This window comes from Hemitrygon akajei, chromosome 14 (genome assembly GCF_048418815.1).
Source record: "Hemitrygon akajei chromosome 14, sHemAka1.3, whole genome shotgun sequence".
Lineage (NCBI taxonomy): Eukaryota > Metazoa > Chordata > Chondrichthyes > Myliobatiformes > Dasyatidae > Hemitrygon > Hemitrygon akajei.
Genome location: NC_133137.1, coordinates 3,404,796 through 3,420,226, shown reverse-complemented (window position 1 = coordinate 3,420,226; position 15,431 = coordinate 3,404,796). Strand labels below are relative to the sequence as shown.

The following is a 15,431-nucleotide window of genomic DNA, read 5'->3' as shown; positions in this document are numbered from 1 at the left end:
CAACCAGACTTCATTTCAGAGCACAGTTACTGTTATACTTTAATATGCTATCCACGGCTTCCTGCCACTCTCTCGGTGTGCTGTGCCTTTGTGTTTGCTGTGGGTCTGCTTCCATCAGCTGTGGTCAGAGCTGATGCAGCCGGCTGGTGTTCATCACGTCAGTTCTCTGCAATGACACTGTTATCATGTACACTTGATCTCTTGTGAGGGAGACAAGAAGGTGGGTCCAGTGTTTCCACTGCCTGCCTCGCTGGGACTGTACGCCAACACGGGCGTCGTTCATCTGGAGTACCACCTGTGGTTCTATCCACCTGGCAGTGAAATCTGTCTTTTCAACCAGCTCCCTCACCTTGACTCAATCATCCTGGCTGTGGGAGGTCTACCTTCTCTCCCTCTGATCCGCAATATGTCAGTGCTGCTTTGCTTGATCACTCTGTGTTACCCTGGTTACAGTGGCCTTCACATAGTTTCTTCCTGAACACTTGGAATTTCGGTTACTTCATGTTCTTCCGCTGCTCTCCCTGTACTGACATCTGCCCACTTGTTCACTTCCTGCTCCTTACTCTCCCCTTTCTGCTGAGCCTTTACTGTAATCACTGCTGCCTCTTCAGGCAGCTGCACTACTTCAAACAGCCCCTGACTGTGCTTGGCTCCTACTCTTGGGATCTCCTGACATGATTCCCACACACTGCCCTGTCTCTCTTCCCTGCCTTGGGCTGCTGTCCCTCAATGGGCCATGTTAGCTGCTTTGTGGGTCACACATGTTTGCTGTCCCTGTCTTGTCCATGTTATTTCTCCTTTTCCTGAGTCTATGATCGCACCTGCCTTACTCAGTGTGTCTTTCCCCAGGATAGAACCTTCATTGTTTGGGCCCACCCAAAAATCCACAGGAAGCTGCACTCTCTCAATATCAAGTACCTGGGGCTGACTTCCCTCCACCTCATTGTTTTATCTCCTGCACTGGTAATGTTAATCTCCTCCCCAGTTGTGGCGAAGGGTAGAACAGTTATAATTACTGACAACCCTGTGTCACAATGTTGGCCCACTAATAAACCTCTTGAGGCTACTGACAGGTGTTGTCTGACCTCACCACCTCTATAAACGGGTCAGCTGTCATATCAGAAAGAGAGGGCACTGCTGTGGATTCTGTCTATTTTGGTGAGTGATTTCCTCTGTTCTCAGGACACTGCGATGACCATGACCTGAGATGCCACAGCTGTACCAAATATCTCCTTCACCCTCCCATGTCTATTCAACCAGTTCCTTGCTACATGCCGCAGTTGCTGCACAAAAAAGCAAGTTCTCTGTAACATCACAGCAGCTACATTCACTGCTGCCACTTTATGACTTCTCTTCCCCTCTTCTCTGATCTATCTCATTGGCTCATGATACTATCACAGAGTAGGCCACTATTCCCAGAACTAAAACTTCCTGGTGGGCTCTGCACAGGTTTTCCTTCAGTATCTCAGGAAGACTGGTTCATCCTCCCTGGATTATCTGACCCTAAATACTCCTCATATGCTTGATATTTACATTCTGCATAATCCAAGGCAGGCACATCAGCTCTCTGAACCACTGGAATTATTGCTCCACTCAGTCGCTGCCTCACTTCCCCTTTAAAATCTTTCTTCATTGCTGGCATTCCCAGTAGTTGCCCATGTACCATCCTGTGCCACATATTCCTCGGGCACTTCACTTTTACCAAACTTGTATATCTTTAGGGTGCATTTGGTGAATTTCAGTCATTTCCTCGAATTTGCACCAGAATTCTGCATTCCCGCCGGTGACCTTCAATGAGAAAAACCCTGATAAAATGCTTTTCTTCTCCCCAGGAGTGAAGGGCTTATGGATGGTCACGATCAAGGTCAAGGGCTGGCTCAGGTCATCAGGGTTCTCAACCTGACACTGCCTAAACTCAATTGGTGCCATTCCATCAGCTATATCTGAGTATAACCTCTCCCTCACTAATTCCCAAACTATACAAAATATGAATAATAGATGAAAATTAAACAGTGCATACTGAAAGCCACAGAGGACATACTCTGCACCTGCCACTTAGGTGCGTCTGAACTCATAATGCCTGTTGTATTCTTTTGCATATAAAAACCATTGCACCAAGGTTACAGACTTATTTTAAGACAGACAAACACGTTTGCAAATGAGTTTCCTTGAACAAATATACACACAACCCACTGCTGACCCTGTCTCACCAAATTAACACAAATATATCTACTCCTGCAGAAACACATGCAAGCACCCAGACCACACTACTTTAATATCTACCAGTCCAGCTGTCCATCATATTCGTGATACATATTACCAACCTGAACAGAACCAAGTGTCAGTGCTAATTTTGAAAATACTCTCCTGCTTAGACAGCTGAGATCGCAGGCCACATGATGGGTCACAAACATATCCTGGATGAGCCCCCAAATGTTGTAATGTGAACAAAGTCACCAGAGAGACACTGAAGCTAGAGGATATAGAAGTGTTTTGCTCAACAAAAAATGAGCAGCAGGCATCATATTGAGCCATTCTTGCTGGAAGAGGCTTCCTGACCCAATATTTCATGACATTTTATATGCTAAAGATCAAAGTTAACAGCAAGATAATTCTATAGTTACCATCTATCTACAATGCTTCCTTTGAATTACATATAATTTTCACACCTCCTTCACATCCACACTTCAGACACTCAAAATGAATGTTCATCAGCATTGTCTGGTTTGCAATCCACTCCAGTCCACTGCCCCAGGAAAACTATTGTTCAGGGTTGCATTTTAAATTCAACCTACAATTTACATTCATGTCTGAAGATTGGTTGCTGGGGCCATACCCCAGTTGGTTTGGAGACTAAAAAGAACTGAGACAGAACAGAAACATTGAACCGTGAGAGTAGAATTTGAGGCACTGGTTAAAAATTAGAGAAAGTTAATTTTAGGATTGACATTAGGAAATTCTACTCATAAAATAGTTAACAAAGGAACAATCTTTCAGATGGAATAATGGGATAAAATACTGTAATAATTTAAAAATTGCATTCTGCAATGGAAACATTAGGATCTCTGCAAAAGGGTGAATTAAGTTGGATTTTAACAGTCTTTCTCATCTTAATTAACTGGCAAGTGAGTAAGTGGATTAGGTGCAAGTATTTAAAAGATAGGATGTACTGGCAGGCAATCAGTTTCTTATTTAGCTTACTAAACGAGTTTAAGTACCTTTGATCTCTTCACGATCTAATTGGACATATGTCTTGAAGGAAGAGCTTCAATTTTGTTGATCTTATGGTTCACTCTGCATAAATCAGCCAGGATATTGCAGCTGAGCCAGTGGGAGACTGGTGGTGGAGTGGAAGTAGGTGCTCTCATAAGCTTGATTACTTTGAGGAAATAAGTCAGTTTATTTGTAGTGTTAGCAATGGGATAGCAATTTACTAATTTAATTTTTACACTTTCTATTGCAACAGATCTGACCTTTCGGAATAGGAGGAATTGCATTGTAACTACGTTGTGTCAAGATTGTCAATCCTGGAATTTGATCTCGCCAACCTATTATCCTTAGCAACGGAGGATGAAAAAACGTCAGGTGGGTAATCGATACAACTCCAGTCTAGAAATGCAAAAGTTTCCATCCACTCCAGTACAGATGAAGGAAGGGTTGGTGGTCTAATTTTCCTTTTCAAATTTCCATGGAACTCAAATGTGATAATTGGAGATTGGTTTGTATTTTTGTGAGTATTAATCACCAGCCAAGGCACTATAGCTACAGCTATTGTTGAGTGTTTACATAGAACACAGGCCACAGAACATTACAGCACAGTGTAGGTCCTTCAGCTCATAAATTTGTGCCTATTTTTAACCTACTCTAAGATCAATCTAACCCTTCCCTCCTACAAAGCCCTCCATTTTTCTCTCATCCATATGCTTATCTACGAGTTTTTTAAAATGCCCCTAATGCATCTACTTCTATCACCACCACACATTCTGTTCTCTGTGGTTAAAAAAAACTACCTCTGACAACTTTCCCCTATATTTTGCTCCATTCACCTCAAAATTATGACCCTTGTATTAGCCATTTCCACCTTTGGAAAAAGTCTCTGGCTATCCATTTGTTCTATGTCTCTTATTATCACGTACATCTCTGTCAAGTCACCTCTCATCCTCCTTTGCACTGAACAGAAAACCTCAAGCTCTCTCAACCTGTCCTCATAAGAACATGCTCTCCAATCCAGGTAGCATCCTGGTAAATCTCCACTGCACCCTCTCTAAACCTTCCACATCCTTCCTAGAATGAGGCAATCACTTGAACCAATAATTCTGATCGTAAGGTAGCTGTTTGTGCATACGGTGTCATATATATGGTATCAATGCTTTCATATGGAATATCAGTGGAGGTGGATGCTACGTATGGTAAGAGTCATGCATTTTGCTCTCCATGAAGGAAAAGAAGGTGTCCCTCACATGCAGGTCATGGCAAGTTAGGTAAGATACAACTTTTAATTAAATTAAAACAGAAAATGCTGGAGGAACTCAGCAGATGAAACGGCATCTGTGGAGAAAGAAACAGTGTTAATGGTTCAAGTCAAAGACTCCACTGGAACTGGGAAAGAGCAAAAAATAATTTACATTTAAGTTGCAAAGAAGATTAGTGTGGGATGGACACTGAAATTGCCCAGTATGTCTATGGAAAGAGAAAGCTATATTAACCATTCATTACATGTGGGTAGTCTTACAGCAGAAATTAACAGTGTTGATGCAAAAAGAAAAAGTGAGTTACATAAAATTATTTGGTTTGATGTTGGAAAGGTTGCAACATGCCTAGATGGAAGATGAGTTTCTGTACCTCAAGCTTTCGTTAAAACACCACAGAAGGCCACAGGTAAATGGGTCAGAGAATTACAGCGATAAGCAGCTAGAAGCTCAGGAGCATCCCAGTGGCTTAGTGGAGATGCTCCTGAAAGCATTTAGTTCAGCTGCAGCTCTGACCTGCATTTCACATGTCCCTTTGTTTACTTCCTCTCTCTCCAAATGTCTTTACAATCTGTTAACCAGATATCACTGTAAATATTGAAATCACATGGGCAACTGCAACCCTATCTAAGAGATATTCCTTTTGTCTTATCTGAGGTATTCCACTTTTGACCTATTCCCCTCTATCTTTTTACAACTTAACATTTACATTGATGGATCAGTTTAATTTGACATCATGTTCGGCACAGTTTTCCATGTTGTAGCATGCTGTGCTCAATGTCTTATGATATCTCACCGTAAATTAAAATTAAAAAGGTGCACTCGCTGGGAGTCTGAAATAAGAATAAAAACTGCTGGAAACACTCAGCAGGTCAGGCAGCACGAATGGAAGTTAATGTGAACTCACTGATGCTACCAGACCTGCTGCATTATTCCAGCATTTTCTGTTTTACTTCAATTTGTTATCATCCACAGTTATTTGATTTCCAGCTTTTAATGTTTGTGTTTTTGTACAATACATTTAAAATTTGTTTAAAGCATCATGGAGGGACCATTTTTTTCTTTTGGAAGCCAGTCAGGTATGTGTTGACATGAATTCTCATGTTTGGTTTTCCCAACCATTTTGGTCGGTTGGGGAAACCATTAAAGATCCCTTTGACAGAATTTAAGTTAAAATATTTGTGATGTAATCTGTACATGATAATCATTTTTCCCACCGCAATACACTTTAACAATACATAAACCAGGACATTAATGTCATAATGTACAGTGCAGATGGAACATTCAATTTTATGATAAAGATTCAAAATATTATTTTTTTCTTTCACTTTCATTCCCTGAGAAAATTTTCTGAAACAAAACATTACTTTCTTTACATTAAAACTTCCAGATTGAGATAAGGAAGAAGTGGACAATCCTCCACATTCATAACTAACCTCAACCTAGAGGCCAGTTCCAGATGGTTCTCCCATCTGTGAGGTCAATTTTAAATCAAATTTGAAAATATCAGGTTAAGAACATTAGAAATAGGAATGGAAATAAGACATCCAGCTGCTTGAGCCCACTTGACTATCCTTTAAAATCCTGAACATTGCTTCACTTTCTTGCCTGGTCCCAACACCACATGTAAACTCTAATGCCAAAATCTATTGATCTTAATCTTGAGTAAACTCGCTAACTGAGCGTTCACTGTGCACACACAGTGGAGAATTCCAACTACTGCAATGATTTATGACCTGCTAAGCCAAGTAATTCCTGTCTCAAATATTAAATGGCTGATCTATTATTTCAAGACTTGCCAGTTACAGGGATTTTCTTACTCATTCTCTGCCCATTGGGCAACCTGCAAACAATCACAAGTGGCAAAAGGGCGTGATCAGGAATGAATGAATTGTGTATGTTAGAATCCTTAGTGAACACAAGATGGTAAATAAGTAATCTATTATGGACAGATCTGCAGAGTCTCCATGTTAATATTTAATTGACACCTTGAGAGCTTTTGAAGAAAATAATCCTAGATGTTGCCTTTTACAAGCTCTGAATATCGCAGAGTTCTGTAGTTGAACAATACTGAAATCAATTTGTACAAGTCACCCAAAAGGAAATACTATAATAACCAGAGTTATTTTAGTGATAACTATTGGTCTAGATCATGGCAGAGAACTCTGCAATTCTTCATTGTAGTGCCATTAAATCTTAAATTTATGCACTTGAGAGAACGAACAGGGTCAAAATTCTACAGCACATTACAGGCCCTTCAGCCCACAATGTTGTGCCGACTATGTATCCTACATGGAAGAGGTAAGAAAGGGAATATCATGGAGGAGGTCGGAACCAGAGGGAGGTGACAGGCAGGTCTTGAGAGAGGGGGAATTGTAGAGAAGGGGTGAGAGGGTAGCCCCCCACCTTCTTATTCTGGTTCCTGCTCCCTTCCTTTCCAGTCCTGATGCAAGTTCTTGACCCAAAACACCTATTATTTATTCCTCTCCATATATGTTGCTTGACTTGCTGAGTTCCTCCAGTATATTGTGCATATTGCCCTCATCTCTTTATCTGTAAGGTCACTAATTGCCTACTACCTAGTCTTTGCAACAAGAATAATGACCAAACTTCACTAGCTCCTGAGGAACAGGGAGTTCAACCAATTCCTGCAAACTCTTTGGACGAACATTTCCATAACTCACTTTAAGCTCTCAATCATAAGAATAGTAATGCTATTTGGTTACCACCTCAAAGTTCAACAACTGATGCAGCTCCCCAAACCCATTTACCTCGTGTGCAATCCTTCGGCAGAATGTCTGTTGAAAACACTGTGATTTCGTTGCTTTGGAATGTGTTACTCTCCTCACAATAAACAATTTATAACACAGCAAACAAAGTCAAAGCCAATCTACTCAAAAAGTCAAAGTTGAGTTCACCATTATATACACAAGTACACGTGCAATTTAAAACTTACTTGCAGCAGCATAACCGGATAAACAGCATTCACATGGAAAACCCTCAATGTGGACTGGTGTGTGCCCCCCCCACCCCCACTTCCCCTTACTGAAATGCACAGTCAATTCCTTGGTCTTGCCGACATTGAGTACAAGGTTGTTGTTGCAACACCACTCAACCAGTCAATCTCTCTCACTCCTGTATGCCTTCTGGTTGCCATGTGAGATTCTGCCAATGCCAGCACAATCAGTAGGGAATATGCACTAGCTGCATCCTATGTCTAATGAAATGGACACTGAGTGCATGTTCCTGGTCTTCTGCTGTTCTAGCCCATCCTCTTCAAGGTTCAACATATTGTGTGTTCAGAAATACTCTTCTTCACACCACTGTTGCAATTCATGGTTATTTGAATTACTGTCACCTTCCTGTCAGCTTGAACCAGTCTAGCCATTCTCTGACCTCCCTCATTAACAAGGCATTTTTGACACAGAATTGGAGGTTTTTAGGTTTGTTTTGCACCATTCTCTGTAAACTCTAGACTGTTGTGTGTGTAAATTGCAGGAGATCAGCAGTTTCTGAGATGCTTAAACCACCCATCTGGCACCAACAATCATTCCACGGTCAAAGTCAGTAGATCACATTTCTTCCCCATTCTGATGTTTGATCCAAACAACAAAGGTTCAAAGGTTCATTTTATCATCAAAGTATGTCTCAGAATACAACTCTGAGATCTCTATAAAATACAGAAAACCATCGAAGTAGTTGAAAGACATCAATTCCCCTCTTGCATGAAAAGAAACAAAAACTCGCAAATCTCAACCTCCCCCAACTCCTCCCTCACACAAAAACTAAGGGATCACCAAACCCCCCAAATGTTTCTACAGATGGCTGTGGAGGCCAAGTCATTGGGTATATTTAAAGCAGAAGTTGATAGGTTCTTGATTAGTCAGGGCATCAAAGGTTATGGGTAGAAGGCAGGAGAATGGGATTGAGAGGGATAATAAATCAGCCATGATGGAATGGCAGAGCAGATTCAATGGGCCAAATTTCCTAATTCTGCTCCTATGTTTTATGGTCTTATAATTATGCTGTCCATAATTGCATATCTCCAGAACAGTTATAAAAATCAAACTCTCCTCTGAGAATGATCAGAAATATTCAGGTGTCAGTGTTATTCATGTTGTCATTGAAAGATTGCTTTTAAACAGTGCATCGGGAGGCACAGTAGTGTAGTGGTTACAATAACTGTATCATAGCACCAGCAACTCAGGTACAATTCTGCTGCTGTCTGTAAGAAGTTTGTACATTCTCCCTGGGTTTCTTCCAGGTGCACAGGCTTCCTCCCACATTCTAAAACTGTACAGATTAGGGTTAGTAAGTTGTAGGCATGTTACGTTGGTGCCAGAACCCCCCACCAACTGTGTTGGTCATCGACACAGATGATACCTTTCACTGTATGTTTTAATGCACATGTGACAAATAAAGCTGATCTAATCAGCCTCAAAGGGCATTAGATTCCAGTCTCTTGCCTGCTGTGCAATTACTTCCCTATGTATCTAGCTCAGGAATAACCACCAAATTGGAATATTGAAAAAAAGTTCAATGCCTTAAGATCTGACCTCTTAAGTTATTTAACCATATAACATATAACCATATAACAATTACAGCACGGAAACAGGCCATCTCGGCCCTTCTAGTCCGTGCCGAACACTTACTCTCACCTAGTCCCACCTACCTGCACTCAGCCATAACCCTCCATTCCTTTCCTGTCCAAATACCTATCTAATTTTTTTTTAAATGACAAAATCTAATCTGCCTCTACCACTTCTACTGGAAGCTCATTCCACACAGCTACCACTCTCTGAGTAAAGAAGATCCCCTTCATGTTACTCCTAAACTTTTGCCCCTTAACTCTCAACTCATGTCCTCTTGTTTGAATCTCCCCTACTAATTCCAGTATGTGTTGTAATTATAGCCTAACAATTTCAACAACCACCAGAAGGAAGCAAACTGATTTCCCCCCAAAGTTCAAAGTAAATTTATTATCAAAATACAAATATGTCACCATACACTACCCTGAGACTCATTTTCTTATGAGTGTTCACAGGAAATCCAAGAAACACAATTAAATCAATGGAAGACCACAACTAGCAAGAACGATGATCAACCTGTGTGCAAAAGTCAACAAACTGTGCAAATACAAAAAGAAAGTAAATGAGTAAGTAAAAATAGTAAAGAAGCAAAAAATATCGAGAGCATGAGATAAAGAATCATGGAAACTGAGTCCGTAGCTTGTGGAAAAGTTCAGTGATGGTGTGAGTGAAGTTGAGAGAAGTTATCCCCTCTGGTTCAAGAGCCTGATGTTTGAGGGGTAATAACTGTTCCTGAACCTGGTGATATGAGTCCTGAGGCTCTGGTACCTCCCTCCTGATGGCAGCAGTGAAAAGAGGCATGGCCTGGGTTGAGGGTCCCTGGTGATAGAAGTTGCTTTTCCTGTGACAGTGTTCCATGTAGATGTGCTCAATGGTGAGGAGGGCTTGACCCGTGATGGATGGAGCTGGATCCACTATTTTTTTGTCGGCTTTTCCATTCAAGGGCTTTGGTGCATTCATACCAGGCCATGATGCAGCCAGTCGATATACTCTCCACCATACATCTATAGAAGATTGTCAAAGTTTTAGATGACATGCCAAATCTTCACAAACTTCTAAGAAAGTGGAAGTGCTGCTGTGCTTTTTTCATAATGACACGAACATGCTCGGCCCAGGACAGGTCCTCTGTCAAGATAACACCAAGGAAATTGAAGTTGTTCCTTCTGTATCTCTGATCCCCCGATGAGGACTAGCTCATGGACCTCCGATTTCCTCGTCCTGAAGTCAACAATCAGCTCCGTGGTCTTGCTGACATTGAGTGAGAGATTGTTGCTGTGGCACCACTCATCCAGATTTTCAATCTCCCTCCTATATGCTGATTTGTCACCACTTTTGATTTGGCCAACATTACTGATGCCATCTGCAAATTTAAATATAGCATTGGAACTGTGCTTAGCATCACAGTCATAAATATAAAACAAGCAGAGCAGGGGGCTAAACACACAGCCTGTGGTGCACCTGTGCTGAAGGAGATTGTGGAGGAGGAGAGCCAATCCAGACTGACTGAAGTCTGCAAGTAAGGAAATTGAGGATCCACTTGCACAAGGAGGTACTGCTGACTGACACTGACACCAATCATTGTGAAGAGCTTTGAATGGCGGACAATGGCACACATCAAAAACTCTACTCCTGACACATTGGACACTCATGAATATGCTTACTAACAGAACCGCTCTACAACAGATGCCATAGCATCTGTCATCCACCTGGCCCTGACATGTCTAGAAAACAAGGGCACTTATGTCAGAATGCTGGTTCTGGATTCCAACACTCTTGTCCCACAGACCTTGGTGAACAAATTCCTGCTCCTTAGTCTAATTACACCATTATGTAACTAGGTGTTGGACTTCCTAATGAACAGACTTTCGATGTGCACAACTACTCCTCCCTCCCCATCATTCTCAACATGGGATGCCCCCCCAGCTCTGTATGCTGTCCATTGTTGTACACTCTGCTCACACATGACTGCACAACCAAACACCCAAGCAATCACAGCATTGATGCCAATGAGATGACATCACCAACGACAATCAGATGGCCTACAGAGAAGGAGTAGAAGAGCTTGAAGTCGGCTGCCAGGCAAATAGCCTCTTCCTTAACATCAACAAGCAGAAGGAGATGGTTATTAACTTCAGGAGAACTCATACCCCTTTACATCGGCAGCACAGCGGTGAAAACTGCAAGCAGTTTCAACAGGGTGCATCTATGGAAAAATACACCTATGGTAAGCACTGAAATTGCACCCCTGTCCAAACATCTGACACCCATCTTTTAGATAACTATACTATAATATCAGCTCAAAAATAAAAGTCAAACTCGTTAATCTTTTAATTAACAAACTATGGCACTACATGAAAACTATAACTGCACCTTCCTTGCTTTTACTGATCCAAATTGGTCTATGACGTGATCAAAGTCAGTTTTTTCAGTTTCTTCTCTTTCCACACTCAGCAGAGCAAGATCACAGAGTCTGCCTTGACCCATGGAGGCTCTCAAATACGAAAGTATTAGTTTTAACTTGCTGAATGATCTCTCATAGCTGGTGATAGAAACTGTTAACATTATCTGGATAGCAATGAGAAGATTGAGGAAGACGTTCTCATCTCCATACTGAACAATAAATTCAAGAAGCTCTTCAGGTCTTGATATTTTCATGTTGACCCGTCTTGATAGCAACTTTCTGCAATCCAAAATTTCTTCATATAGCTGCTGTCCATCAACATCAGAGCTGTACAATCCGCCTAAATTTTTGCACTTCTTCTTTAAGTTGTTACTGTCGGCGCTGTAACACAATCCCTCGACATCGAGAAGGAACCCAAACTTGGTGTCAGTGTCGGGCAAATGAGTGAACCTTTGGTCCATTTCTCTCTGAAGACGGTCGAGTGTTCCCTTCATGACTCTTTCTGTTTCCTCCTTAGCTGTTAACCCAGCGTCTCTTGAGTTCTCATCAGCCATTTGTTTCTTTTGTCTCTGACGTCTTTCAAATTCAATATTCCATTCTTGACAGAGACTGACTCCTTCTTCGAGTGACTCACTGACCAACACCTGTCTTTCATCATAAAAATGATCTCAAAGGGCTTTCAAATCCAGGCAGCATCGTGGAAGTTCATGCTAGGATCCTGCAGCCTCTATTGAATACAGTCAATGCAAATGAGTACTTCGTTCCAAAATCCTAGCAAGTTCAGAAAATCGTAACTCAACATGCGGTTGTACAGCTGTCTTGCGTCACTTCTTGTTTCACTGGTCTCGTTTTCATTGTCTATCATGTCCTGGAGAACTTGAAGTATCTCCTCAAGGTACTTGTTGATGGGCTTCACTGCTTCTGTGCTTGCACGCCACCTGGTTTCAGACTCCAACTTAACAACCACAGGCACAGCGTTTTTGAGTTTTTCCCAGCGCTGTGTTGAACGGGAGAAAAACACGTAGAGAGCTTCGATGGATCCAAAAAATGTGATCATCATTGTATCCTGCTTGGCTGCATGTCCACCCACCAAGCTGAGTGAGTGATTGTCGCAATTCACAAACACTGCCAGGTTGTTTTTCTCACTTATTCTTTGATGAACACCACTTCTGTGCCCAGCCAATACAGCAGCATTGTCATAGCACCATGACCAACAATCTTGTAGCTCCATTTCGTCCTTCTTTAGCTATTTCAAGATGTCTTCAACCAAGCTCTCAGCATCCTTCTGGCTTGTCTGGATAAAACCAAGGAAGGACTCTCTAACACGGACTGTTTTCCTCTCAAAATCAACTTCCACATACCTCACTACTTCTGACATCTGCTCACGGTGTGCCTGATCAAGAGTCGAGTCGAACATGAGACCATAGTACTTGGCTTTACGAATGTTTCTCAATAAACTCTGGTGAACAGTGGATGAATTTGTTCTGGACACCCGGTGAAAGATAAGACGTGGATCCAGGATGAATTTCCAAATGAGTGAGGTGTTCTTTTATGACAGGGTCAGAGATGGCCAGTAGTTTCAGTAAGCCAAGGAAATTTCCCACATTGGAGTCATTGTCTAGCTGAAGTGACTCCCTGTGTCCTCGCAAAGCCAGGTGCTGAGTCGCAAGGAATTTTATGCAGAATTCTCGTTAAGATATCACGCCACTTCTGCTTTTCCTTCTCAATCTGTGACTGAAATATAGTGTCAGTAACTCCTCTGTTTCCAGCTAAATTTCTTTCCATTTCTTTCCACTGTGTGAAGCATTCCTGATGTTCCTTGGCATTTTCATGAACGCTAATACTTTCAGGTGCTTTCCACTGGTTGAATCCACTTTCCTGCTCCAATGAGGATTGATGGTCTGACCGAGAATAGAGAAGACAACAGTTACAAAATGCAAACTTTTTAGAAAGGGAATAGACCAGCCATGAGTGAGTCACTTCCTCACCACGACCATTTCCCAATTTCCTCTTGAACCAAGTTTTGTTCATTGAGCGGTTATTTGTTGGTAGGAAAGGCCCCTCACTGTTCTGGAAATACTTAGAAACCAGCTTTATTATTTCTGTTTTCAACGCGTCAGGCAGAATTGCTTTTCCAGTATCTTTGGCGAACTTCAGAAGTCCAATGTTATGCTGTTCAATCACTTCTGGTATGACAGTTTGAGGCTCTTTGACACCATCCAGTTCACTAGGTTCAGTGTCGTCAGGTTCAATCTCGTCAATAAGCTCAACATCACCACCACCACCATCGTCTTCCCCTCCTGTCATGTCCACGTTCTCTGTGGCAGCCTCACTCTTAATCTCGTCATACTTGGATTTATCTGACTTGACTTCCTCCTCGGCTTGTGATGCATTTGTACTTGATCCATCTTCGGATTCTAACAAACTTGTAGCAGGTGCAGGTGACTCCATGGAACATGTCGAACTACTTGTTCCGGGCTTTTCAAAGAGGGACATGAAGAACTTGCTCGACTTCTTGGTTTCCTCCGTCTCCAACTTTTGTTTCTTCCATCCTTCAGGTCCACTTTCCTTCTTCTTCATGAAGAAACGTTTCATGGTCTTCTTACACAACGCTCTGAAATAAGGCCATCCCAGTGCCTCTCACCCATGATAATCAAGGACAGATCATACACAGAACCATAGAACCATAGAACATTACAACACAGAAACAGGCCTTTTGGCTCTTCTTGGCTGTGCCGAAACATTTCTCTGCCTAGTCCCACTGACCTGCACCAGGCCCATATCCCTCCATACACCTCTCATCCATGTACCTGTCCAAGTTTTTCTTAAATGTTAAAAGTGAGCCCACATTTACCATTTCACCTGGCAGCTCATTCCACACTCCCACCACTCTCTGTGTGAAGAAGCCCCCCCCCCCCCAATGTTCCCTTTAAACTTTTCCCCCTTCATCCTTAACCCATGTCCTCTGGTTTTTTTCTCCCCTAGCCTCAGTGGAAAAAGCCTGCTTACATTCACTCTATCTATACCCATCATAATTTTATACACCTCTATCAAATCTCCCCTCATTCTTCTACGCTCCAGGGAATAAAGTCCTAACCTATTCAACCTTTCTCTGTAACTCAGTTTCTCAAGTCCTGCCAACATCCTCGTAAACCTTCTCTGCACTCTTTCAACCTTATTAATATCCTTCCTGTAATTCGGTGACCAAAACTGCACACAATACTCCAAATTCGGCCTCACCAATGCCTTATACAACCTCACCATAAGATTCCAAGAAAATCTGAAGAAAATTCTTTTTTCACTATCGAGGATAGCTTGTCTGACTTTTCTATTGAACTGCTCAGTGGCGCCCCCCTTCAAGTGGCCCCTACAGCACGTGCTATACCTGCCATACCTTAGATATGCCACCAAGTTTCAATCTCCTGGGAATGTACACCACACACAACCTCTCACGGTCCCAGAACATATCCTACACAGTCAAGAAAGTTCACCAATGCTTTTACTTTCTGAGGAGGGTTAAGAGAGCTAGACTTTGCACATCCATACTCATGCTATTCTACAGATGCAGAGTAAAGAGCATCCTAACAGTTTGCATTACTGCTTGGTACATCTGGTGGACGGGAAGGCTCTACAATGGGTAGTCAAAATGGCCCAACGTGTTCCTGGCACCAGCCCACTTGCCATCAAGGACACATATACAGAAAGGTGCCCGAACAGGGCCAGTAACATCATGACAGGTCCCACCCTGTTTGTGAACTTCCATCGGTGAGGAGACTACACAGCATCCGTGCCAAGACCACCAGACTCAAAAACATCAGTCAGGTTGATCAACAACTCCACCACTACTTTATTATTTCCTGTCAATCAGCTTATGTGCAACCTAGTGTCACTTTATGGATATACAATCAATCTATGTACATAAGCTACCTTATGTATTTATATTTATTCTATGTTTTTATTATTGTGTTCCAT

General features: G+C 42.0%; 1 protein-coding gene across 1 annotated transcript in view; it reads left to right on the top strand.

Annotated features, from left to right (window-relative positions):
• Window positions 1-3,466: 3,466 nt before the first annotated feature.
• ccdc117 (coiled-coil domain containing 117) overlaps window positions 3,467-15,431 on the top strand; it is a 79,173-nt gene continuing 67,208 nt past the window's right edge. Inside the window, exon 1 of the mRNA XM_073065357.1 lies at window positions 3,467-3,585. The gene's annotated coding sequence lies outside the window, so the exon portion shown is untranslated. The remainder of the gene's footprint in view (window positions 3,586-15,431) is intronic.